At 40.6% G+C, this 27348-nt stretch overlaps 1 long non-coding RNA gene across 1 annotated transcript; it reads right to left on the bottom strand.

The window, feature by feature from the left end:
• Positions 1-201: 201 nt before the first annotated feature.
• Positions 202-26287, bottom strand: LOC119156290. Its single transcript, XR_005107049.1, has 2 exons — positions 15506-26287; positions 202-424 (listed from the first exon to the last, which is right to left on the bottom strand). It is a non-coding gene; the product is annotated as an uncharacterized LOC119156290 (long non-coding RNA).
• Between the last annotated feature and the right edge of the window lie 1061 nt (positions 26288-27348).

Genomic DNA, 27348 nt, shown 5'->3' with positions numbered 1-27348 from the left:
AGACAGATAAGCTATAATTGTCATGATGTGAACAATATGAGTTCATAAATAACCAAACAGTGGAAGGAAGTTTCAAACAGCTGGATATACATTTCCCAGTGGAATGTTGCCATTTCATTCAGATGTAGGTACTTTGCAGAAACAGAATTTCACTGAAATGCTGTTGGAGAGGGGGGCAAAATTAAGAGCATATGCAAGGTCTTTCAGAAAATAAAACCATTTAATCTCAAGCCTTTTTACTTCATATTATATTTTAACATAATATTGACATTCAAATGAACCATCTTGACTTTATCAGTACAAAAACTTTCAGTTCGAAAACTCAACCCTTTGCTGAAGTTTCACTTAATGGTGTGTTCCAAGAGTGTATGTGTGCGTGCGCACCCGCACCTCCTTGTGTGCTTTTTCTCTGGTGTATTTCAATCTGGAATGAAAACAGATTTTGAAAGAACAGATCAAAACTCCCACAAAACTGAAATTCTGTGTTTTTAACCAGGAGCCTTACAGAAGTCCCAGCAAGAAGCAGATGATGTGCAGTTCTAGGGTATTCTACCCTTGCAGATTATTTATAAGAATGCAAAAAAAATGTGGTGTGGCAATGTTGAAATGAAAAGACAAACAGCTAAACTCAAAAGCTCTAACCGATACTGTTAAAATGTAACCTCTGAAACAACTTCAAGAGATATCTCCCGAAGATATCTCCAAGCAGATGAAAAGGTGACTAAGAATTAGAATACAGTGCTATGCCCTAACTGAACTGGGATCTTAGTTAACAACTTTCCACAAGAATTTCTGGCAGCAATTTTGTGAATGCTGCCAATCAGATTTGCAACTTAACGTCCATCCAGATTAGTTTCTCACACAAAGTGTTCTTTATTAGGACATTAAATACCTGACCTTTAAATATTAAGGTTTGCATTACCAAGTTGTTGGCACCAAGTAAATAATCTGTGACTCTTACTTAGCTTCTCATAGTTTTTGAAAGCTAGGAAAGACAGCCTGGGCCCTCTGACAGAAATTGCATAGCTACATCTGGTAAGAGCGGTCTACCAGATACCGTCAAGTCTGCAATTGTTGGAAAAGGATCATAAAGCTGAATCTTGAAGCAAATGATTTGGCCAAATACCACTCACTGTGTAACTTTGTATTCATGAATAAATGATTGAGAAACTGGAAAATAATATTTCCAGCAGCACCTTCCTTCTGCCAAATTTGGGTCTCCACAAGGTCAGATTTCCAACTGGGATACAGCTGGAAAAGATCCTATGAGCTAAGGCAAAGAGCAAAGATTTTTGTTCAGTTTCACGTTGTTAATCTAGGGGCAATGCATCTGCTACAGAAACAAAAAATGAAAACATAAACAAAAATGTGATTTTTGGTGCCTAATTATTCTAGCTGATGTTCAGTTAGCCACGAGTCAGGCGCAGACTTCAAAGCTGGATAAATTAGATAATGACTCTTATTGATACACTTGTAAAAATCTTAACTGGCTCCAGTTACTAAAGTAAACATTATTCCACTGTGTTGCCTTGCACCATTCCAAAACAAAAGCACCATGAAGACACAGCTAGCACTGCTAAGTGCAATTCCAAAGAAGTCTGCCTATCAATGAGCAATGTGCTCGTACAAATGACAAAAAACATAAACCAAAACTGTGCCAAAAAATCCTGTGCCAAATTAATCCCAAATCCATGCAGACATGCCAGTTCTTCCATGAGAAACTGAACTAGTGAAGTGAGTTTCTGGCAGATGCAGTTCTTCACCACTTACCTCCATCCCTCCTCAGTGGGACATCCCTAGCTCACCCCCATCGCACCCTCTGTTATATCCCCAGTGATAACAGGACATGTAGCGATTATTCCAGATCTTTGCACATGCTGTTTGAACAGTCAAGAAGCTGCCTAACAAAAAGTATAAGTGCTGAACTGTCATCATTGATTCATTCTCCTGTCCTTTTCTTCAATGGCGGGACTAATTTCATTCTCTTTCCTCTACACAGAAGTTAGTTTCCATGAAACCAGAAGGAACCTAATTATTACTGGGATCTTGATGAACTTGACCAACCATTTCGAAGCTGAAGCTTCCCTCAGCTTTGACAGATAGAAGCATTTGACAAAGAGAACATGTTCACATAAGCCTCATTTGCTTGGGAAATCAGGCTAAAAATGTCAAAACCCAGCAAATGGCCTACACAACTCCAGCAAAAAATGAAAAATGAGCCATTCAGCTACACTTACAAAACAAAACATACAATTTAACACAAATTAACAACAACAAAAAAGCCTTGTTTTTTCAAAGAGAGGTAACACATATGAATCTCCTAACATACAAGTGTATGGGAATTACTGTACTTTCTTACAGAACAGTTATATGGACCTCTAATTAGAGAAACCATAGCATACAATAATGATGTGAAAACAGGCGGATGTGTGGGATGAACAAACAGCCATTCAGAAAGTCTTTTTTTTTTTTTTTTTTTTTACGGAATAAAACTTCTTCATCAAAAAGCCATCAAAGGTAATACCATGGAGCAAAACCAAATTCAATTTCCATTATTCATACTTAAAATATTAAAAGGGGATGGGAAGATACAATCCATCTCTCCTAGAGGGCTATTTTTAGAAAGATCAAGATCCTGGATGCTAACAGAGCCTACTGGTCTGGTTCATGCCAGCACAAAATGAACGACCTTGCTCTCACGACCTGATCTGATAGAAAGGCTGCAAAATGGTTTGGATGGAGACTGAGCTGCATGAAGCTGTAAAACTGTAACTTACACAGAGGCAGAGTTAAAGTTGTCACAGTGTTGGTTACTAAAACATTTTAATCTCAAATTGCTTGAACGGTACAAAGGTTTTTCTATCAGGGTGTTCTTACAGCTGTTTGCTCACCAACTGGCACTTGAGAATATGAGAGTGGGAGAGATTCATCTCCCTATGGCCCAGGTAGCTCGTAAAAATGGTGCATACATAGGCGGTGGTGGTGGCACAGGGAGTTAATTGTCCTCCCAAGAAAGGGGTAATGATAACAAATTCAAAGTGGTTTACGGTGTTAGTTACTTACAGCACGTATGCCAGCCCTGTTTTATTGACTAGCCCTGGCCAAATCTACCCACGGTTGCTGTTCTTGGCTAACCTTGACAATGTCATTCCCGTTGCCATGAAACAGCTTCCTTCGTTCTCACTCTTCATCTCCTTCTAATTGCCGTTAGTGCACTCTTTGATCCTCTGCTTTGTTTCTCTGCCCTCCCACCTGTAACCTGGTTAGCTTGAAGCCACCACTTTTGGATTGGTACTTTTGTGTAGCTGCTCTGCATGTAGAGGAGGAGAAACTGGTCTCTGTAGAGAAGGATGACAGTATCTATTAACAAAAGAAAGTGCTTGACAAACACTGTCCCCGTAGCAACCAGATAAGGCTGTAGCTGCAGCCAGACCTCTTAGGGTCTCTCTGGAATGAACTGGTACCCTTAACTGTTCCTACGGGGAGGCTTGTGCAGGGTATACAAACTGCGTTTAATTTCTTTCTAATTGCAGTGACTTATTTTGTGTATGCTCTTGCACAGCTGAGAGCTCAAGCCTGTGGAATACTCAGTATTTTCCCATTGGACTTATCCCCTAGGAGCAGTATTGTAAAAAATATTTTTGAAGTAATACGGGTTCGAAAGCCTGCATCCATCTAATTTCATGCGTCTTTTTACTGATAAAAGCTTTAGCAGACCTTTTAATTATTTCAAATATTCCAAAGGTATACAGCAACATATGATCTGCTCTCATTTTTGGACTTAGCAAAGCTGTTCTTAATGCTGTTTCTGAACATATGTTCTGTTCTTACTTTTAAAATAACTACCAGAATATGTCATTCATTCTGATGGCACCACAGATATTCTATTGATGCATTAATGACACTACTGAATCTAAAGAAACATTTTTACTAAAAATGTATGCAACCTGCAGAATTGTTAAAATTACTGTTAAATGCAGGATCCTATTTAAATACATTTTTTGATTAACATTTCTATTGCCTTATTAAAAGAGTTCCTTCTGTGGAAAAAAACCACATTATATGGAACGGGAAGTATAGTCCCCGTTCTTTTCAAAACTACTCCTTTATATCATTACAGAAAGATTGAGAATCCTGCAGAAGAGCTGTAGTAGAATCACGAAGTTAAAGTATTGTTTGTATGAAGGATGCAGCCTTTATCTACATCTTTTAAGGTAATTAATAAAAAGCTGCTGAATTAGTTCATCAAAACCAATTTATATTAGCTGCCTTAAACGTCTTACTATAAAAATTGCCCAACTTCCAGTCTGGCTGTTGTTTAACAGAAACTTCCACAAAGATATCTGAAATGCAAACGCTCATCGATGGGGAACTTAACAGAGACAGAAATGATAAAAAAAAGAAAACGCAGTAACAAACTAATCTGAGGTTAATTTGCAACTGAAATACATAAAATAAGCTGTTTAAAAGCCGATCAACTAACATGCTTTCTCCTTCCCCAAGACCCAGCTTCTTCCATTAGAAGAAGCGAAGTGATATATAGTCTAATCTGACCTCCTTTATTCCCTTCCAGCCTGAATTATCCTCTGATGCTACTAAAACCCCATGGTGATAAAGAATTTGAAGACTGCAAACTTACATTTAACTGAGAAGTTGCCTACAGAGAAATAGCTCCAATCCTAGAACAGCAGATAAGTAAACATGATTCTCCCAGGGATGCTGGCACTGGGCACATCTGCCAGGGCATGATGGCACTAGAGCAAGATTCATTTGGTAGGGGAATGGATGAGGTGTGTTTGTAATGAATGGAAACATATGACAGGGGCAGTAATGCATTAGCTGTATAGCTTTAAAACCTTTATTTCTGCTTGATGTATTTGACTTAGGCATAAATTTACTTTAGCCATCTAAGTGTTTTTCACAAAAACATGTATCTTAAGTTCTCCACTTTCCAAAAAGCTTAAAATAGTCATATTGAAATGGAACAGTATTTAATTTCAGATATATTAAATGTCCATCTAATACTCACAACTTTTCTAAGAGAGGTAGGTACGCAAGGTACCTTTGGGAAAAATGTAATGGAAAATTCAAAGGAAATGCGAAAAATACTCACAAATCCACTACAAAACTTAAACAAAATATCCTAAAAAACAAGTTGCTGTGCTGGGGGGTTTAATTACAATATCCTTAAAACTGTGAAGCAACAGCTGCCTACAGTGGTGCTTTTTAACTTTCTGCCTTCTTCATCCGTTTCCAATATTAAACTTATTTTTCATTCTTTCCTGCTACATGTTATGCTGCATCTGGAATCTCTCCACTGCTAATCTCAATCTACACAATTACTTTGCCTTGGCAGTTCTTGTTGGCTCCCAAAATTGTTTTCAGTCCAAGAGGTTGTCCAAGTAAAAGCTGTATTCTCCACCACCATTTTCTTTGCCAATTCTCCCCAAGGCATTGGTCCCTGTTGCTGGTTATCATCTGTGTGCTTCATTCCCTCTCTTCTACACACACTTAGTGCCCTTGGGAGGTCATTCTTTGGCTCTGCATTTCATTTGAACCCACTTCCAAGTCTCACCTTTGATATTCTTCCAACTTCAGCCTGTGACTCTCCAAAAGAGAAAAGTACTCCACTGGAATTACATCACTGTAGTTTAGGACAGGATCTGGCCCTCCTTTAAAGTATTTAATGAGATTAATCATTTGTTGCATAATAGAATATTTTAGTCAAAGAGAAGTCAAGTTCCTTTGGTTACATCTTAATTGTATTGATCTCCACAATACTATTGCAAGGTAAGGATATGAAATTTCCTTTATTTTGCAGATAAATAACAATGATACAGAAGCTGTAACAACATTGCTCAATAAAACAGGCCCAGGGACCATCCTGTGGCTCTGGTGTTGGTTGGCGTAGTCTGGATGTCTCCACACTGTGCATGGCCCTGGGTTCTTTTTTGGTCTCATGAAGTGCCTGTGTGCTCCTAAGGCATTATTATTGTACACAAGGTTTTTTTTCTACTCAGAATGTCTCAAATAACATAAGAGCTACATGTGGTCCATCAGAGTGTGTATTCATGGTATTTATCGATATGCGTGTGGGTGCTGCATGCCTTTGGACATGTCATGACGGTATGAAAAGGTAGTTAAGGGTGAAAAATCTGCTGGGAACATGTTGGAGAACTATGCAGGGTACAGGGCCCTGGTACAGGTTTTTCTGTATCACCTAGTGGCAAGAATTTTGGTGTCACAAATAGCTTACAAGATTTTTATGAGGCTAAGGAGCAGTGTTCTCTGAAGCAGGGCTCTATATCCCTTAGAAGGCACTTGCTGGGTGGTCTAGATGTACTATGGTCACTTTGCCCAGCCATGAAAATCCAATGGAGTAGATTTTTTTCACACTAATTAAAGCAAGGCACAACTCTGGGATGTAAACTTACACATTACAAGTTGTATTTCAAGGTATTGATAACACAGTGACACTGATACCAGTCAATTCATAACATGGAAGATGACACCATTGTAAGAAAATTTTGCTTTGTTCATTCTCTCTCTGGATAAGTTTTTTTCCATAAGCCATTAGGGAATCTATTTTCAAACAGATCTCATCTTCAGCAGTGTTTCTCTGGTGGCTGAGATCCCTTGGGTTAGTATTTTTTTCTGAAAAGTGCACTGGTATTTTTATTACATGTCTCTAGTCTAAAACATGGTTTGAAACAGAAACAAGTACTTATTTAGCTACTGAAGTTGATAAGATTCACAATTCATGAGCTGTGAATTAATATACAAAATGAATTAATGAACTTACACAAATTCATAGACTTACATTAAATGAATTAATATACAAACTCTAAGAGGAGATAATATACAGGGCCTGATGTAGCATGGAAACACTCTGCCACTCAACTATATGTTAATATTGCTATCAGACAGACAAACAGAAATCCAGTATATTCAATCTAGCAGACCAGTGACATCCTTTAATCCATCCAAGTGACCAGTACTACTAGACCTTGTCCTTGGCACAGAGTACAGTTCTCTTAGTTAAGGCAAATCTGCCTGAGTCCAGACAGCCAGTATCCAAGTGGAAGCCATGACAGCACAGAAAACAGAGGTTAGAGCTTACATCCTGACAATGTGATAGGTTATAGACCACAAAATACTCTTGCTTGATGAAAAAAAATAATGTAGCTAGGGTACCTGACAATTACTGAAGCATAAGCCGTGTGGGTTTTTGTCTTTGCATCCTTCCTCAGTTATAAAACATGACCATTAGGATTATTTCTTCCGATTAGTCACCGGGTTTATAAACCTACCCTGCTTCATTTTATCAGCATACTTAAAATACAGCTCACTGAAGTCAATGCTGTTGCACCAAATGAGAATTAGGAAACTAATTGCCTTTTGCAATAGTGACACAACAGAGGACAACGGGTCACGAAAAAATCACAACATACCCTCCTGCCACTCACTTTTCCTTGGAATGAGGGGAACATGCTGTCCTCTTGCAAAAATAAGTGTGCTTGGTTGTGAGCCAGACTCAGTGATAAATACATTTCTGATTACAGCCAACAACTTCATTTATAAGCATCTGATTAAAAAAAAAAAAAAAAAAACAACCCAAAAAACAAAAAAAACCCCAAAACCAACAAAAAAAAAACCAAAACCCAAACAAACAACAAAAAAAACCTTTCAGAAAATACGGCGATATAAGCAAGACACTTGTGATCTAACGCACCGAGCACAAGGTTGAAGTCATAAGACTTGGTATCCCCAGTGCTGCCGTTAACCTGCTGTATGAGCATGAACAAGTCATTGGATGCCTCTAGTTGAGTTACTTCGAGCTGGTAATAACGTACCTTTGGGCACAGCTTAGAGACCAAGGCTTCACCTGTGATCTATGAATAAAGTATCCTGTTTACATAGAAGAAGTTTCCATAATTTTAAGGAGAGGTTTACAGTCCCAACAGTTGAAAGTCCTTAACTGCAAGTACCTTGTCTGCAGGTATTTATACTGGGGATTTTCAGCAGAATTATGTGCCTAAATGATATGATTAAGGAGCAGAGATAATCCAGCTTTATGAAAAAAAAGATCCATGCTGTACAAGTCCCACTCACAGGTTTTGCCACAAAATATATTGACCTTCCAAAAGTCTGCATTTATCTCAAGCCAGCATATTACAACTGTATCAGACAAGTCAGATCAGCAAAATTAATATAATTTATCTTCTGAGTTAATGATCATTTATTTTTAAAGATAATATACTAGTCAGTGTCCTAAATGAGCCAGCAATTCCTGATTGAACAGAAAGTATGCAATTACGTGCTGATACTCAGTAGGCAGAGAACAGTTCTGAGTGACTCCAATGATAGATGTATCATTGTGTAAAAAAAATGCACTGAGCCATAACATCAAAGTTAAATACCAACCCTCTAAAACTTTCTGCTTCTGGAAAGGAAATAACCAAACTTTTGCCGTCACTGCCTGAGAATGATCATACAGCCTTTTTAGTAATAACTCTAATGGGGTGAGCCTTTTCACACTCCATTATTTTCATTGCCCAACTTTACGTATAATATCTTGTTTTCAATTGCCTATAGAGTTGCCAGATTTGAAACATTTGCCGAACATTTTCCATCTTTACTCTCAGTTTTAAGAGTAACATTTTTGTCCTTTGTGAGAGCCTGCTTAGGGGAAAAGGTTGTTTCAATAACATTAATCTATTAATGCTTACTTTTCCCCTGTCTATGGGCTCTACTGCTTCCCTGGTTGAGTACAGGGGTTTGTAACAAGTCAAAGTCTAAATCCGACATACTTCTGTGGTCCCCTGTGGAAGCCACAGAAAACTGCCATTTGCACAGAAGCAGCAGAATCTGGGAGTTTGCTCTTAAAATGTCGGTGCATTTCATTAAATGTGCCCACATTGTTCTGAAGTAACCGAAGGCACCAAAACACATGGGGAATGGATCTTTGCTTTCCTGATGCATGCTTGTTTTCATTGGAGACTTCTCTGATTCAGAGCACAGGCTGAACAGAGCTCTTAAATCAGAATCATGCTTTTTTTTTTTTTAAGGAAAGTCTCCTCTGTAAAATTCATATCCTTTATTTTAAAAAATGTAAGATGCACACTGTAATAGATGAGGAGCTGTAAGGAGAGAAAGAATTGTTTTCTCAGTAAAGAACTGGGCAGGCATTGGAGAGCTGTGTTTTATTGCCAGCTCTACCACACGCTGCTCATGCTATGCTAGACATATCAACGTTTTTTAAACACATATTCCTTATAGAGCTGATCGGGGGGCAAAAATGAAGCTCATGGTTTGTTTTAAAATTGCTTGTCAGAACAGTTTTTCATGGGTTGTCTTTCCAAATTTTCTTGATTTCAAAAACAATTTTTAAAACATTATTGGAAGAGTGATTTTTTTAAATGCTTTGAATAGGAAAGAGACAAGGAGAGAAAGGAAAAAAAAAGCCATGTTTCACTTTCATATGTGCATAAATTAAGATCATAAAGCAAAAATATTCAAAGGATCTGACTTTCAAGCTTCCAAACACATTATCCCATCTGGCTTACATTTTGCCCAAAGAAATACATTCTGCTGTCTGGGGACAGGGAGAGAACAACACTTAGGAAGCTTGTTCAGCAGAGTCTAACCAGGCTTTGACCTGTGAAGCTGCGCTCCTACGCTGATCCATGGTGACAGCACAAAAGAGTGCGTAGGAAGCAAGAGGAGGCGTATGGTTGATGAATCCATGCCAGTGTCATTCCACTGGCAAAATCCCCTCTTGGGGAAGGGAAGCTGTTGCAGAAGCTCCTGCACGCTGAAGGCTGCAGCTGTGTGCATGGAGTACTTATGCTAATTTTGCCCAACCTGGGAAAGGATCGGGGGCGGCTTTATCACCAACACAGTATACCTCTGCTAAACACCCTCAGTTTTGCTTGGGGCAGCGAACAGAATTAAGCTCCGAGTACAGAATCTATTAATGTGAAAGGAGAGAAATAATGAGTTTATTTGCTACCACGCAATTTGGAATTTTTCCATATCAGAGTTTTTCCACTGCGTTTTAAGGTCCTGTTGCTGTAGGAGGCATAGAAGTTCAGAGTAGTGAACTGCTGTTCATGGCAGGGACCGGCTCTGAGGAGTTGCAGAACAGAAGTTCAAAAAGGACACAAAGGCAATTACAGAACCTGCAGGGAAAAGAAATCATTTTTCTTTCGTTACAATGCTTGCAGTTTCTGTTTTGATGCTGGTGGCACAAGAATAAATGCCAAGACAAGAAATTTAATCTGCATGCAAAGAAACGTCATGTTAAAAAGACAGCTCAAACCATATTCTCAATACACGGTGACGGTGTTCTCGAAATCAAGGACTACTTGATGTAAAAACAGTCACAGATTAGACCTACCTCCTGAATTTTATCCCAGGATCAATATTTTATAGAATACTAAAACTGATGTATTTTCATCTAAAAAGGGAAAAAATATTGTGGATTATATTTACCTGATAGTCAGTTCTTGTTGGAGGTAATTAATGCACATAAAAAGTCACTATGTCTTTAGATGCTGCTTTCTTTTGAATCACCTGATACATAGCTTTCTGTAGTTAATTTCAACGCCTGGCAAGCTGAGAGAAATTGCTATTGTGGGACCCTTTTACAGCTCAGGAAGACAAAGTTAATAAACTTAACAACTTCCAAGTACTTACACAGGGAGTCCGTTTGCAAAAGAATTACATAAGGCTACATTTGACTGCATTTATTCTTAATAACATGTATTTTTTTGATGGTGGTGCACTTCTGGAGCTCAGGCCAAAAGAACTTGCTCATCCAATGCTCATTGAAATCTGGAATCTTCAATAGAAGTAGGATGTGATCGTTATAATAAAAATACATAAAAATGTACAGAGATTTGATTCTGGGTATATTCCATTTTGCATCATTGAAGGTAAATCTGTTTTGCAAATGCCAAATTAATATGTCTTTATGTTTCTGCCAGCATCCACCTTAGTTTACTGCTGCTAACAGAGAGGCTATCGCAAACACGGTGGTTTGGAATATAAGAACAAAAACCTCCTGGGTCTCTGGGGGGGGGGAACTACAGTAAACAATCAGCCTCCAATATGTGTTCTCATGAATTGATGCACTGACACATATTTGTATTTCTCTGATAGCAAATTATAGGGCATGGTAATAGCTATTTAATAGTTGAACAGTTATTTAAATCTAGGTTAACCCTAATTACATTTTCTATTAAATCCAGGGTGTCATTTCCCCACCTCCAATGGAAAGAACTACGTGGTGAGGCTCACATGCAAAGAGCTCTGAAGCTCTAAAGCTTTTCTCATTCCAGTTCCTGCAGGGAAAGACCTTGGGAAGCGGTGGATTTTGAGTTCTTGACTCTTTCCCCAGTCTAGGAAGCTGAAGGATCAGAAAGCGTAAGGATAGGAACTGTCCTAAAGCAACAACATTTAGCTTTGCTGATCCTTTTTGGCCTGACAGCCCCCTAGATGTATCCACCTGATCCAACCAACAAAAATACCCCAGAGCCCTAACCCTACCATAAAAGCTGGGCGCAGGCCAATTAGCAATCTGCAGGAGAGGGCACACCGCTGCCTTTTTTTGTGGAAACTGGTACAGCCCTTCAGCGGAGGGCTGCCCAGGCAACGCCACGCACAGGTGCAGAAAACATCTCTAGAAGCACTACTTCCCAAATGGGGTGAGGAAGCCAACAGAGCCGGAGGACCTCTTGCTGAGCACGGGTGAGGGAGATCGGCTCTTCAGGCTCCCTTGCTTATTTTTGTTCAGTGAGGAAGAAGCAAAAGCCTATAAGTAAAAACAAATTTCCCTTGGCATCCCAGAAAAGAGCAAATTATCCTCTCACATCTTCTGGAATGTCATCTCTGGTTCTTCTTTACCCTCTAATTAGTTCGTTACTGACGGATAGTTACTGAAACACACATGGTCCGTCTCTATTAAGGAAGTGGAGTTTTTATTTGGGAAACCTTGAGACTGTGAAATCAGAAATGCGGCCATTGTTCATTCTCACTGTTGGCTGATTTAATTTAACTTTAAACATGTGATTAATTTTAATAGTATGGAAAACTAATTATGTTCATGTTCTAATGATCAGTATTAACCTAATTAGTGACCATGAAAATTCCCAAGCAAAGCACTTAATTATGTTAGAATTAAGATTGTAAATATTTTCCTAATGGAAAACTTCCAGTAAAACACTAATGCGCTCAAAGGCTACAACGACAAGAAAACATGCAGCATGTGTAAAATGGCTTCCAGAATGAGTTTCTGATTGCTAACTCTGCTACACAAGGTAACAGCGTTTGTAACATGATGTTAGAAACTTATCCATGCATCACAAGTAAGCTATGCAATACTTAAATCAATGCCTTTAAGCTTCAATTCACCACATATAGCAGAATTCCTTCTCAAGAATCTCTTTCTGTAATACCCAGAGAGAAGTGGCACTCTGTCCTTATCCTCAAGGCTACTAAAAACTGTTTTGGGGACAGGAACACATCTTTCTCTCAACCTGCTTGTCCTTCATGTGCAGTCATTTTCCTACTGATAACCCCTGGGTGTCCACTTCCAGTCCCCCTCCCCCCCACTTCATTCCTCTGTTTTACACCCTTCACCTTTTCCATAGCATTTTTTATGCATGACAAGTAATTGAGAAAGGAGCTGCTGCACCCTGGAAAACACAGACCAGAGATGCAAATTAGACGGGTAGAAAAGAATGCCACTGCCAAATCCCAAGACAACTGTTTCTGCAAATAAAAGGACAATCTCCAAAAAAGCAGCATTACCTTCTGTCTTCCAGGAGTCAGCCGGCCTTCCTAACCTAAGCACAAGCCTGTTATAGAGAGCTTGCACATATGGTGCCCACAGAAGATGTCCTAAGTCCACTTTTTTTGTTAAAAAAAGTTATGCTCTGCTATGTTATTCTACACAGCCTTTCTTGTAATTAAATGATACCAAATAACCGAAAGAATCATTACAGTTCCCCTGGGATAACATAGTTATTCATACCTGAATCTGACCCTCCTTTAATTTACTTTGTTATAAAAAGCTTTCTTTTACGTTACTTGTTGCAAGCACTGTCCCAGATTTAAGCCACTTCATAATACAGGGAACATATTTGTCAATGTGATCCCTACAGGCTACCTATCATTCCCAGGTACTGGGATGTTTGCAGTTAAAGTATTTATTTGAGATAGGAGCTTTGCATTGAATTAGAAATCGATCTTCTGCTTGATCAGATAACATTGCTTTATGTATTCATACCTGGGTCTTTTGAAAGCTATTCGGTCTGTGTGCACGACATCAGAGTGACCGAATCTTCCCCAGACACGCAGAACTAATACTTGGAAATATAATTCCCAACTTTTGTGGGGTTCACGGTGAATGGGGCAGCCACCAATTCTTTTGTCACCTCCCAGCTCTTAGTGAAACAATTTATCTCACTCACCAGCTGTATGCAAAGAGTGCCAGAAAAGTATCAAGTCGGTATTATAGCTCATCAATTATGTATTGTTTCCAAACACAGTACAGTCCATGAAGTCTAAAACAAGAAACCAGAAAAATAGAGAATGTGTTCCTCCAGATCTGCATCAATTTGTTTATGCACAAGTTACTTTCACTCTGAAGTGAATTCCTCTCCTTGCTTGCAACTTTTTCCCTTTTTATCTTATCGTATAGTTTCTAATCCAAGATACATACTAAAAACATAGAGAAAAGTAATCCATTAAAGAGTAGAGAAAGTGAGATCCTGAGGAGATGCTGGCTCCATGAAGCTGATGGTTTACCCTATGAAAGAATTTGTGAGAAAGATTTTTAGTTTCCTATTTCTTTACATCTACATGAGCTGCGTTACATATGCATTTCTGCTTGAGCTCCCCTCTCCTGGGCAGTGAACACATCTTCATCTCCCAGTGTTATTGAAGGTGTTTATATGTGTGGATTCATTAATGGATGGCTGCTTTCCAGCGTATGCCACCAGCTGTTTACTGTTCTTTCACTCTACTAGCTCCACTACCCTGTGACAACATATCACCGAGGGTAACATTAATGATAGGACTGTCCCAGGCTGAAAAGATCTCTAGTAAAATCTTTATGGAGAGCAAGAAATAAGTCTTAAAATCATATGGCAGCATTGATTTGGGGGGACTGATGTCTTAAAAACCTTTATCAGTTTTCAATATCCCAAAGCATCCTGTGAAATATACCTGTTTCTAGAGACTTGTATTACACTAATCTCTGTGTACATGGACGCTTTCTTCAGTCACCTTTAGATACTAATGGTCAAAATCCATGCTTTGGAAATCAATTTACCCTGACATGAAAAGCCTGAGTTGGTTTTGGGGTTTTTTTTTCAAACATGCAGAACACAAAAAGCTGCAGGTATTGTGTAGGCAATTTATTCATGCAATAAATGTGTTTGCTATCCTGGTTTTTTGAAAATCAACAGGTCAATAAAATCATTAAAATTAGGTCATTATAATTTTTAAAACTCATTATCATGATGAGAAATAAAGCCAGCTTTTTTGATTAATAGAGATTTATTAATGGAAAGCTTCTATTGCTATATACTTAATTTTGAAGCTACTGACATGAAATGTTATAAGTACAATATATGACTGAATTCAAATTTCATTTTAGATAGCAAATTCCAAATCCCTTGGTCTTTCTCCTTCAATCACACTCTACAAGTTCAAACATCAGTTTGGCACCAGCACAGCATTTGTATCAAGCTCACATGCAGAGGTCTGAAAAAAAAAATATCCTCTAAACTCATGTAAGAAAATGGTTTCGTGTTTGCAGACACTAAACTTATACAACTTATTTAGACTGCACTGGAGATATTAGTAATAAAATCATAATTACACCATGGAAAAGTAACTATAACATATAAATTTTGGTATTATTTATCATTATGAAACACTTCATTTTCCAGAACCACAAAAACCGTAACGTTTAGGCTTTAACATCTTTAATTCAACTTATATGAGCAAAAATGGATGAATAGCACATGAATAATTAAATGCACAAATAGAAAATGGGAGAGCTAAAGGCATTGCAGAGCAATGCAAACCCAAAGTACAGCTATTAACGGGGGACCTAACCTGCCATCTTTGTTCAAGCAAATTTTCCAGGGGGAAACAGGTTCAAGTACAACGCAGTACAGACTCAAAAGAGTGTATCCTTCTCCTGGACATCAGCGTATCTACTCTGATACACTAAAATAAACTTCTGCTTGCTATTGAACACAAAACTGAGCACAAACATGCAAAGGAAGCCTTGTGCCACCCTGCTAGCAGAGAGGGAATGAATGGAGACATGTCCAGGGACACAACTAGGATATTTTGGGGCCCCACCAGACCAACTACTCATTTTCCTTTTCAAGACCATTGGCAATAAGAGTAATTTAAAACATGTCTAAATTATTCAGGGAGACTAGAGCTGCATGAAGCTGAAACAACTAGGGAGCATTAAGTTTACCTTTGGAAGCTTTCCATTGCTATCCGGTGGGATGTCTAGCAGGACTGGATCACCAGGACCATCAAGCTGCTCCTCTTCTCATGAAGTCCATGGGCAAGTTCAGAGAGGAAGCTGAATACTTTCCTGCATAGCAAGAGCTTCAAAAGTAATTTTGTACTGCACATACTAAACACTGTGAAGTTTTATATTTCTAACTGGAAAAAATGAGTATTTGCCAATGCCAAAGAAAGGCAACAAGTTGAAGGTGGCTTTGAATGTTTTTGTTCTTTCATCCAGATAGAAAGTGTGGCTTTTTAAATTCATGCCACCACTAGCTGGAACAAACCCAAACAAATATAATGGTATATATAAATTCACCTTTGAGTCAGCATCTCATATTTCAGCACTTCTAGTCACAGCATCTTTCAGAACAGTACATCACCCATATGCTTCATACACATCTTTTACCTTCTCAGTAAATCAGAATATGGATGCTAAAGTCCAGAAAGCAACCTTAAAAATTCCCTTGTTTTTTTAGCAGGTTTTATTGATACTGCTGGTTGAGCATATTTTGTAATGGAAGATGGCAACCTCTCCTTTATAATTCATACAAACAATTAATCGGAAATAAGAAAGGGGTTGCCAAGCAAGGAACATTTGCAGTAGCTGAACAGGAATATTCTAAATTAATGGTGAAAAAAATATATGCAGATACAATAAAGAAGAATAAACCTTGTCACTATAATTTGTATGAAGTATGAGAAAGAGACATAAAAGCATCACATGAGCGCCAATCCCGCAGGAAGCTCAAAATGATGCTTTTGTTTTAAGGAAAATGGGTGGGGTTGGGTAGGGGGTTTTTAATTCTTTTTTTTTTTGTGTGTCAGAATTTTTGCCACTGGGAAATAAACTCAAGACAAGGTCTCCAATAAAACAGATTTATCTGATCAGTAGCTAGAAGAAAATGGAGACTGGCCAGGAATCATTAAGGATGTACACAGTAACTGCAATCTTTGTGAGTTTTTTAATCAATTTCATCCCTTAAGCTTTTCTTCAGATTAATTCCTTCAGATTAAAGGAGCATAACTGGTAAAGTTTACTAAATGTCACACAGTGCATGATCACGTCCCTTTACTTCTGAAACACTCATATAGCAAAAAATTGTGGGTTTTAGGCCGGTTGCTGTCATTTTACCTGTGGGGACTATGATCCACACATATGCATAATAATTGCATTATTGTGTGTCTCGGGTCCCTCAAACAAAGTGATACTATTCCATCCTAAACCACCCTCACATCCCACTAATTTGATGATCACTGACTTTTATTATAAGGACATAGTTAATTGATGAAGCAAAATTAAAAGAATGGGAGCACAGAGTCATTTACATCCGAGGCTTGATAAGAATGTTGTGATAGGTAATTCTGTATGCTTGTTTGGGGTTTTGTTGCAAAATTGAGATGAGCATCACCAGCTGAGTTAGAGTGTGCTAATCATGCCACCACTCCCACTGACTTTCAACTGAATGTGAGTATCCACAATCCTCCCAGGCCTTCAGAATCAAAGCTTAACACCATAAAAATACTTTTCCAACTGTAAAAAAATACTGTTCCAACTCAAAAATCAACTGCTTTGTACTCACAGCTTGGCCCCTTCATTATTTGCATCTAAGCACCCTGGTATAAACCTGACCACTTCTGTTAATGTTTTATGGATAGCGAACACTTCATACTTGGTGTTTTCAAGCCTTCCAGATGTCAAGAAGGAAGGAGAATTTGCTGTATTTCCAAACAATCCCTCTGATTACAGTTGTAAACATTAATAACTAGGTGAAAAGTTATACTCGTTCTTGCTGAGGATTCTGAATGTAATTGCATTTCTTCCTTCCATTAGGGTACGGAGAAAATTAGTCCTATAACTCACATGGTGAATATGAACTTTAGGAGGGCTCTCAATTTGCAGCCTGTGACTGAGCTGGATGCCAGTTTTTAAATGTTTGTTCTTATCCAGTTTTTAAACGTTTGTTCTCATCCAATCCATTCCTCTTTATTTGACTTTGAGCTTTTACATTAAGCAAATATGTTTTTCAAGTGCATTTTATAAATGAACCAAGTAAATGAAATGCGATCTAAGTCAATTTATCTTACATTTTGAAATGCAGCTGTGGGTTTCTACTCAAGTAAGACAGTTTCTTCGTCATGCCATTCCTTGAGTTTGAGAGCAGGGGGGACGTAAATTGGCAACAATTCCAGCCTCCTGGCCTGCTTGTATTAATAAGCTACTTTAAAAAATAATAATAGCAGTAATTACCCAGAGACCCTAAAATTATGCATTTATTAAGTTATGTGATATTTTGTAAGAGAAACAGGAATATACTGGAATAATTTCTCCCAGCATTGGAATTTGATCACTTAGAAGAACAAAGCAACTGTTTAGCACAAAAGGCAAGTATTATACTAACAGTTTAGGACAGGAATCAAAGACCATAATTTCCAAATAAAGGTTCACCCAGAAATCTGGGAGGCAGAAGGTGTCTTCAGGAGTAGCACCTGTTTCTTACATCACATACCACAGGAGCAAAAGGTTCTGCAGACTTTAGGAGGAGGCAAATCAGTCTTGATCTGAGCTGTGAGTTGCAGAGTGGAAGGCTCCATCAGTCCTCTTCCATTAAAAATCTCCTCCTTGCCAATACATATTTGTAAACGCAAGGTTTCTTTTTATAATAATTTTAGTTGACACTCTTACTTCCACACAACACAAATATTTTATGTTTGAAATAGTTAAAAATAGTTAACTATAGAATTTGTATTAAAATATCTTTCAGAGAACCCAACATAAATTTAGTGGATTGTGTTAATATCACTTTTGAACATTTGTTCTCCAAAGTAGCAAAAGCATATCAAGAAATTTGATTTCCAAGTCTAATCTCTGGGGTGACCCATTGACATAAGCATTTCTCATACGGTTTGTTTTTGCAGCACTTTGACACAGAAACACTAAACTTTTTTCTCCAGATAGATGCTGGAGCGAGAACATTAATTCTCTCAAGCTGTTGCAGGAGCACTATTGCTCTTCCTTCACCGTGTCAGCCCACCTTGGCAGAGGTCAGGAACTGCCTCCCCTGGTCAATTTTGCCATGATTGTTCTCAAACATGAAATTTTGATCCTCACCTTCAGGACTGACAGCAGCAAGACATTAATTTCATAGTGAAGCAAGAAAATGAGATTTACCAGCTTAGTGGGCCTCTTCCCAGACATTATAAGACACTAGAGCTGAGCACTGGGGACACCCAGACGACTACTCTGCAGAAAGCACTAACAATGACCGAGCAGCAGATAACTTCTTTCATTTCTTTCATTTTCCTTCCTGGTGGAGGTGCACCACCATCCAAAGCCTCAGCCGCCCGAACCCGTGAGGCACCATGGGAACTTCTACCCTACGCCCTGGCCACTGTTTACGTGGCAGCCAAGGATACTGCTCTCTTTTTAGTCAGCACTAACGTTTTAAAGGATACTGATTTGTTAGAGGGACAACTTCTTTCATTTTTATTCACACAAAGTCTCCAAAACCCCAAAATAGATAACAGGACTTAGAGAGGAGGATGAGTAATTCAGTGGGTTGTATTTAGTGATTAATGATATCCCTGCTGAGAGGGGCATGTTTTCTATGTTTATTCCTCGGTTGACAGCAAACTGCCTGTAATTATTGTTATTGTACAACTACAGAGCAGGGGCACAGGAAGCGGTACAGTCGATAAGATTAACTAATTAGACTTGTGGTGGACGTGCAAATGAACCGCGAAGGCAAAGAGCTATTGAGACGGACACGGTGACTGAAAACCAGCCTTCAGTCTTCCTGCTAGTCCTCGTTGCCCTGGCTTCCTGAGAGCATCTGTTTTGGTCTAAACACTGATCTGTGCCACGTATTAAACCATTTGTTCTCAATAGCGCTCGAGTAGATCCCACACTGGGTATGACTGGTTGCCTGGCAACCTAAATTCATTTAGCAAAATTTAGTTTCCTTTATATTATTACTTTTATTCTGTAACATGCAGGGCCAAGTATAAATCTTCACATTTTGCTAACAAGAAATGATTTAATTTCTGTTAAAACTTTCCCTTGGAGTGCACGTAAAAGCAACCAGAAGAAAAAAAGGAGGGAGGGGAGGCGCAATATAGATCAACATTTTGACCTAGCTTTAAGTTACAGTGAAGCAATAGAATGTCACAGTATGCTAATTATTTAATCAAAACCCACATCATCTCTGCTGTTCATGTATTATTCTGACTATCAATCGAACACCATCTGCCCTCACAGAAAAATGTTCCTGCAACATACAGAATATTTAGCTGGCAAGCAACTATCACCATGTTCGCACTAGAAAGCCATGAACCCGAGAAAGCTCGAGGAGCTTGGGGACATTCAAAACATCTCCAGCTCTCTCCTGGCCTTCCTCTGGAGAAATTTATGATTTCCATTTAAATTTCAAATAATGAAATAGATTCATTAATGGCTTTGAATGCAAATAGGAAGCTGAGCTTTGGAATCCAGCATTCCTTTTAATGAAAATTTTCTGTCACTTGGAGAAGCGTGGGAAGCAGCAGCGAGGAGAGGGAGAGGAGAGGGAAAGGGAGAGGAGGCGGCTCCAGGTCTTCTTGTCCGCTGTGCTCCAGCAGTGCTTCCCCCCGGGGGGTCCCAGCTGCCCACCAGGGCTGCCCCAGCTGGGCTCAGGCTGGCGCCTGCTGCTTCCCCCTCGGCCCTGGGCAGGGACCCGCCTCGTATACCCTGGGAGAAGGGGCCTCTCGTATTAATGTTCATCCCTTACCTGGACAGCAGGTCCTGGCAGCATATGCATTTTAAAAGGTAAAGAGATAATTCCTGCCTCAAACAGGAGAACAAGTGGCTTTGTCAATGATGTCCTTGTAAAATACACGAGGGAAAGGATTTTGGAAAAGTTGTTTAGTAAGCATGGATTATAAGGGGATGTTTACCTCCAACAAGTAAAATGAAGTATAAAACCTTGCTAAGTGCAATGCATAACATAAAACCTATGCAAAAGGAGGATAATATTACTTAGTTGGTTACATTATTTTTTTTTTACTAAAATAGATAGACAATTGTGAAAACGCATCCTAAATTGCTCGAGTTGGAAGCACAGTTGGCCTCTTCATCATTTTCCAGTCATGTGCTGCCTGTTAAGGAATCCTGGTCAGCTCACCAAATAAACTGGTACAAGGATTACATGTACTATAAGAAATACCAAGGGCAGAAGCAGCCAAAATATCTTTGGGTGCTATTTAGAAACAGGTTTTGGAAACAAAAGCACCATCTTTAGTTAGTAGATCAGTTAGTAAGCTAGTTACTAGATGTTGAGTTGCTCCCTCATGACCTTCTGTCTCAGCCTGGCACGGAGCACCTAAGCCCACACCGTACTTGCCAGAACAGCCAACAGCTTTAGAGCAATGTCCTATAGACCAGCAAAGAGCTGTCAATAAGACATGGATGGATACACCTACCAGAATAAAAACACTGGGCCCCAGTGTCTCTGTTGTCCTTATCCTGAATTCCTTGGAGTGGGACCAGGGATTTCCAGCGGGACTGGAATTTGGCCCAGTGTGCCACAATCCCATAAAACACAACTGTCTATTGGTTAAACAATGCCAAGCATGTCTCAGCCAGATGCCTGTTTACTGACTACTGAAAGAGAAAAAAAGCTCTCAGATGCTGTTGCTTGGGTTTGCAGGATGTAGGACATACTAATTATGAACAAATGAAATGATCACATAACAGAGATGAGCCACGTAACTTGGTTTGGCTGCAATTCGTGGTATATGAAAAACATTACAGCACAGGGCTTGAAGAACATAAATTCTGCATTAAAAATACATTATTTTGTAACGTAGCATCTATTTCCTTGAGATAGTAGTTCACTTTCTTCTACTACGTGGGATAATGAACCATTAAATTGGGTAAATTATTGTCCCTTTAGCACAAGTGCTTTCTACAGTAAAGGAATAATCCTGGTTCATTTCGCCAACAAAAAGCTGTTCTGCTAAAATTGTCTGTCCTTTCCTGGAAACAGGGAAGTCCAACACCATGAGATGGCATGCACTCAGGCAACACTGCTGAGGCAATCGCGGCAGGACAGTGGGTCAGTGAGCACCTTCAAAGAATGGCCTTCCCTGGGACGTCACCCGCCTGACCCCATCCAGAGCCCAAGCCCTTCAGGTGCCCTTGGAGAAACCAGAGAGCAAACCCCGCTCTGCCAGGCTGCACCCCACCAGGGCACACCAGGACCTCGGGGCCCGTCCCCCTGCTGGGGCCCTTCAGCCCCGGGGCACCCGTGGAGGAGGGCAGCAGGATAGGGAGCTGAACCCTGGGGTGGGGCAGAGGGGACAGAGCCCGACAGTGCCCTCAGGTCCCTGCCCACTCACCCATTTCAAAACACAAACACCCCCCCTCCCATTTCTCTGAACCCCCTGGCACAGGTGTGCAGTTTTCTTCCTGTGGTGATGCGCGCAGCAGCAGTTTCGCTTCTATTTGTGCCAAGAAGGCAGCAAAGTTCACACAAACACCGCTCCCGGAGCAGTCAGGTCCCGTGCCTTCGTAACATCCCCATTAAAATATTTCTCCTAATTTTGAACTTTAATTTTCCATGTTGTTCACCCTATCCACTGTAAAGAGCAAATGTTCCTGCTCTCTGCAACAGGATTTTGTGCATTTGAGGATCTAAGCTTTTCTCCTTTCAGTCACCTCTTCTGCTCTCCAGTCTTCCCTGGACTAAGCGGCCCACACGTGCTCTGAATGCAGTGTCCCAAATTACGTGGATACTCCAGGCCAGATAAGGTCTGATGTTTTTGAGAAGACAGGATGAAATACTTCAAAAGTCCTAAAGATTATACTCCTGTAAAGGTAAAGAACTCAGATTTATATTTTTTTTTACCACTATCATTGTACTGTAGACTCCTGTTTAATCTGTGGTCCACAATACCACCTTGTTCTGGTTTTGCAGATCTTTTTGTTAAGCAGTGTATTTCGTTACCTTGTATCGTGCATTTGATTATTCCAGCCTAAGACCATGATCTTGATCTTGTCCTAGGTGAATTTCTTTTTTTTTCCTCCCCTTCTTTCTCAAGCCATTTTTTCTGTTTGTTGATAACATCTTGAACCCAAATCCTGCCCTTTAAAGACCTTGAAGCTTCGTATCATTTGGAAATGTAATAAACATAGGCCTTTGTCCAGCAGCGGCTATTAACAAACCCATTAAAAGACTGGCTCCAGAACAGACCACAATGGAAAGTTTGTGATATCATGTTGGCTGCCACCACTGCCCTCCAGGGATACTACCCGTCCAGCTGGGCATCAAACCCCTCCCTCGGGCCTTTCAGTGTTTTCCTAGCTTTTCTAACGGGAATGTCGTGCTGGACTGCCATAGCCTAGCAAATCAAGATAGAAAGCACCTGTGGTTTCTTCTCTGGCCACCCTTTCCTAGAAAGAAATGAGCTTGGTGTGATGTAGTTTATTTTTAATCAGCCACTTCTCTTGTAGACACTTTCAAACACTTTTGGGAATTTGTCCTAAGAGTTTCAAGCTGATGTAAAGGCTTTAAAATTCCCTGACTTTGCTCTGCTTCCCACAGATGTTCTTCTGAAAGACGGTCACCGTCCTAGCCTTTTCCCAGTCTGTGGGTGTCTTGCCTGTCCAAAATAAGTTTTCAGCAATCCTGCATCCCATCTCTGCGTATTCAGGGATGCAGTCCACCAGGCCTAGTTAATCTTAAAAGTCTGCTTAAGTCTTCTCTTAAGCCTTAGGCTCACCTTATCCCTTTGCCACTAGATCAGCTGCACTAGCTGTCTGTGCCCCGTAACTCTCTTTCCGTGAGCACAAATGCAGAACAGGCATCAAACACCCAATTCCTCAGGGTCTTCTGTAGATAGAACTTCTTTCCCATTGAGAAACAGGCCGAGCCTTTTCCTGGTCTTCCTACTGCTAGTGAGAGAATGACTTTTTCTTGCAGCAGGTATCTTTTAATAATTGCAGGGGGTGAAATATGACCTCCAAATTACCTTTTGAAAAGCTTCATGGGAGCTGGTTTCAAGGGATGTTGATTCTTGAACTCCTCAGCTCAAGAAAGCAGCACACAGAGATGAACAGAGCAAGGGAAGAGTAAAACAACTGTGTAAAACCCAGAGCCCGTTGAGCACCTCCCTCTCCCCAAAAGCACGGAAGAAGCGAGAGAAGAAGGTGCTCCGTGTAGCCATTCCCTGCTCCTAAGACACTGACCAGAGGCCAGAAAAGTCACCAGGACACATAGCCTGAGCCACAAGAAAGTATGAAAGAGCGACCTTATTTTAAAGACAGTAGAAGGGGAAGAACAAACCCACCCCACCCCCCTTTCTTGAACTTTCCTTAATGACAGCGAGATGTTTCTTTCCCAGCAAAAGCTAACTGCTACGCTCGACGCGCCTGATGTCAGCTGGAGGAACAGATGGCTCAATGGTTCATTTCAAACTGTTCACTCAGCCAAACAGCACAAATTGCATTAATTGCCTCACAGTACGAGCAGAGAACGGAGCACTCCGCGTGTCCTAGCCATGAATCACTGAGACTTCTCATCATTATTTGCATTTGACAGGTCAGTCGGAAACTTCTTCGCATGCCAGGAGGGGTGGGGGTAGAGGGAGCACAGCACGAGGAAGTGCCTGAGCCGAGCACTCCACAGGTAAGAGAAGATCCCCAAAAGCTGATTTAGCCTTTGACTTCTGCCTTGGCATTCAAATGGTTTCCTCGGCGCAGTGCCACTTTCTGAAGCATAATTTCTTATTATGAGAACATACGCGACAACGCGCCTTCTGACCAGATCCAGGGAGCAGGAGGAGCAAGATCCGATTACTGACCACCGTCTCCCTGTCCACACTGAGACTGGGAAGACCTTAAATGCACTGGAGGCACTTCCATAGTCTACCCCTTGCTTTGCCCCTTCCTGTGGCAAAGGTAGCTTACACACCATTGCAGGTCTTGGTAGGCCACCTAAGAGAAAGCAGGCGTCCCAGAACCTCCCAGCCAGAGGACCCGGAGAGGGAAACCACAAGAAGGGACTCTCCATGCCTGCCTTCTGTGAGCCCCTGTATCCAAGATCTGAAAAAAACTGATGGAGCCAAAGAGTTCGAAACACGTCATGCCAAATATCTCAAATTTTTTGCTTCTATAAGCTGGGAGTCCTGCATGTGTTTATTTTACCAGTACACATGCACCTGAAAAGCTCATGCAGAAGATGAGTCCAGGCAAAATGCTCTCCTTTACATTTGACAGCTCTAAACCTTGCCTAATAAAGTGATTTATTAGATGCTCCATACCCTGTTGAAAAGTCCTGACACTTTGCTCATCACTTGCAAATGCAAGGTGTCAGCGTTTTGCCCACTGAAGACACTGCACTTCTTTAGAGCAAGGAAAAAATATATTGGTAAATAACCGCATAAGACTAGAAGTTTAAAGCTACAGCTTTCTAGCTAATGTGATCATTGATGCTTCTCTGCACCTACTGTCTTTATTTCAACGGCTTTAGCAAGATACAATACTGGGAAAAGACTAACCCTAGTCTCTCACCGACTGTTGAGAATCCTTGAGAAAACTCACAGGCAAGTCCTGATGCTCTTTCCTCCCCTTCGCTTTAGAGGGAGCAGAACCACTGTGGTTGCACCAGCAGGGGTGAAATTTCTGTGCCACATCTACTTGCATTGCCAAATTCTACTTGAACCCCTCCTTCAAGAAAAGAAACATGAGAAGATGAGGGGGAAATTAAAAAGCAATACATACGCAAAACCAGACCTCCCTGCTGTGCTGTAACCATCCCTAAATTGGCAGTAGATCTGATTATTGTAAATGGGTGACAGCTGAGGGGTGGCACTTTTGCTTGACCCCTGCTTGGTGGAGGCTCCGTCTGCACACTCCTTCATAGCTCCTTCTGCGCTAACCTCAGATCTCACGTGTTCCAGGGGGAGGGAGGCCCTTCACTGTTTTCCTCTCTGAAGGAGAAGTCAACAGAAGAGAAAGGATACCTAATTGTATCTGACTGAGGAGAAAAAGTATCTCAAGGCTCTGCTCACGTGAAAGTTACTTTATCCCATTAATTGCTTTGCCTCTCACAAAGCTGGGGGAAAAATGCCCGGATCTAAGTTTGTTCCCTGTCTGTTCTGTACCTCTAAAAGGTGCAGCAAAATTCCTAGAGTCAAGTCTTCTCACCCTGGGAAGCTTTTCTCTTAGTGCTCTGTACCTGTGCATCGGTCACGCTGTCTTGCTCTTTGCTCACACTGGTGGCTCTTTCTGCACCCCCAGAAACACCCTGTCCCCTGGCACTCACAGAACTACTGTGGGACCCCTTCTAGTGTGGGACCTGCCCACACCGTGCGACCTCTTCCAGTAATCAAGAGAGACTTTCCCTGTTACCTTTTCCCCCTCAAAAGTAGCTTGTGTGGCACATTTACATGCTCAAATTTTGAGCACTATCATTTGGATAGTTTCCCTTCTTTGGAAACAGGACCTTACTGTGCTTCTGACATCTGCTTCAGTTTTTCTCGTCCATGAGGACACATGGTCTCCTTTGTGCCTACGGGCTCCCCACCTCCCATGGACTAATTCCACAAAACACACCCGCGCCTGCATTTAAGGTGAGCTGTTTCACAAAGCTCATAAGTACTCTGAGAGCTCCTGCACTGTAATGTGATCTCTGAATGATCCCTCTTTCTTTTGGACTCACGCAAGCAGCCTCTGAAGTTACTGGAAAGCTTCCAGCTTGTAGCAGGAATTAATTCAGACACTAATTTATTCCTTTGGGGCTTCCTCCTGGTTTAGCTGCATCTTACCAGCATTTAACTGTGTGCCACCCAGCTCCGTGCACTATAGCAATGCAGGAGAAGGGGAGCGAGAACCAAAGCAGAAAGCAGCCTGAAAGATCTGGAATGGCAGAAGGAGGTGGTGTTCATTGCCACTGGCTCTTCCCCTGCTCTGAGAGAGGATAACAGGCAGCAGAGCAGCAGTAAGCCAAGCTACAGACCCGCAACTTCAACCGCTGTTTTTTCAGTTAATTTAATCATGTTCTTTAGTGTAACTGGGAAAGAGTGAGACCGTACTTAAGTACAGATTATTTTACCTTCTAAGTCACAGTGCTACGTTCAGTGATATCTGAAAAACATGAAAAGTCAGAAAATCTGGCTTATTCCCCAGCTACTCAAGTTTTGTGTCAGCCCTGGCTATGCCAGAGGAACCCACAAGGTCTCGTTTGAAAAAGGCACTCCCTCAACCGATCACCTATTGCTTGATGCTCCAATGGTCTTTCATGAGCAGGTCCACCGTGTTGACCCCAGCCCCAAACAGCTGCAAGGCCAGGTATGCCTTCCCTGGCTAAAGAGTGTTAATTATGTGATTAAGCTAACGAATAGGGGGAATGCCCAGACCAACACACAGAATAATGTTGGAAAGGGAAATTTAATAGCTCGTGCTACGGAGATGGTCAGTAGAGGAGATGGCACTAAAATAACTTAAGAGCCTTCTGCTATGATGAGTTGCTAAGATCCTTTCAGCCTTACCAAACACACACCTTCTTTAGAACCACCCAACGCAGGAGCTTCTCAAAGACCTTGGAAAAGTCCAAATAAATTGTATTGACTGGTTCCCATTTATCCATTTGATGTCTATGCTCATGACTTGCAACAAAATTGATTCCGCTTTTCCTGCTTTGATTAAAAAAAATGCATTTATTAAAGCTAAATTTTCATTCTTTACTAACCTATTAATTAAGTGGCAAGGAGGGCTTTTGAAACCTAATACCCGGGGCAAGTAAATAACACAGAGATTGCTGCTTCTCA

This window comes from Falco rusticolus, chromosome 12 (assembly GCF_015220075.1).
Source record: "Falco rusticolus isolate bFalRus1 chromosome 12, bFalRus1.pri, whole genome shotgun sequence".
Classification (NCBI taxonomy): domain Eukaryota; kingdom Metazoa; phylum Chordata; class Aves; order Falconiformes; family Falconidae; genus Falco; species Falco rusticolus.
The sequence above is the reverse complement of the archived record's forward strand: the minus strand, read 5'-3'. Positions and strand labels throughout refer to the sequence as shown.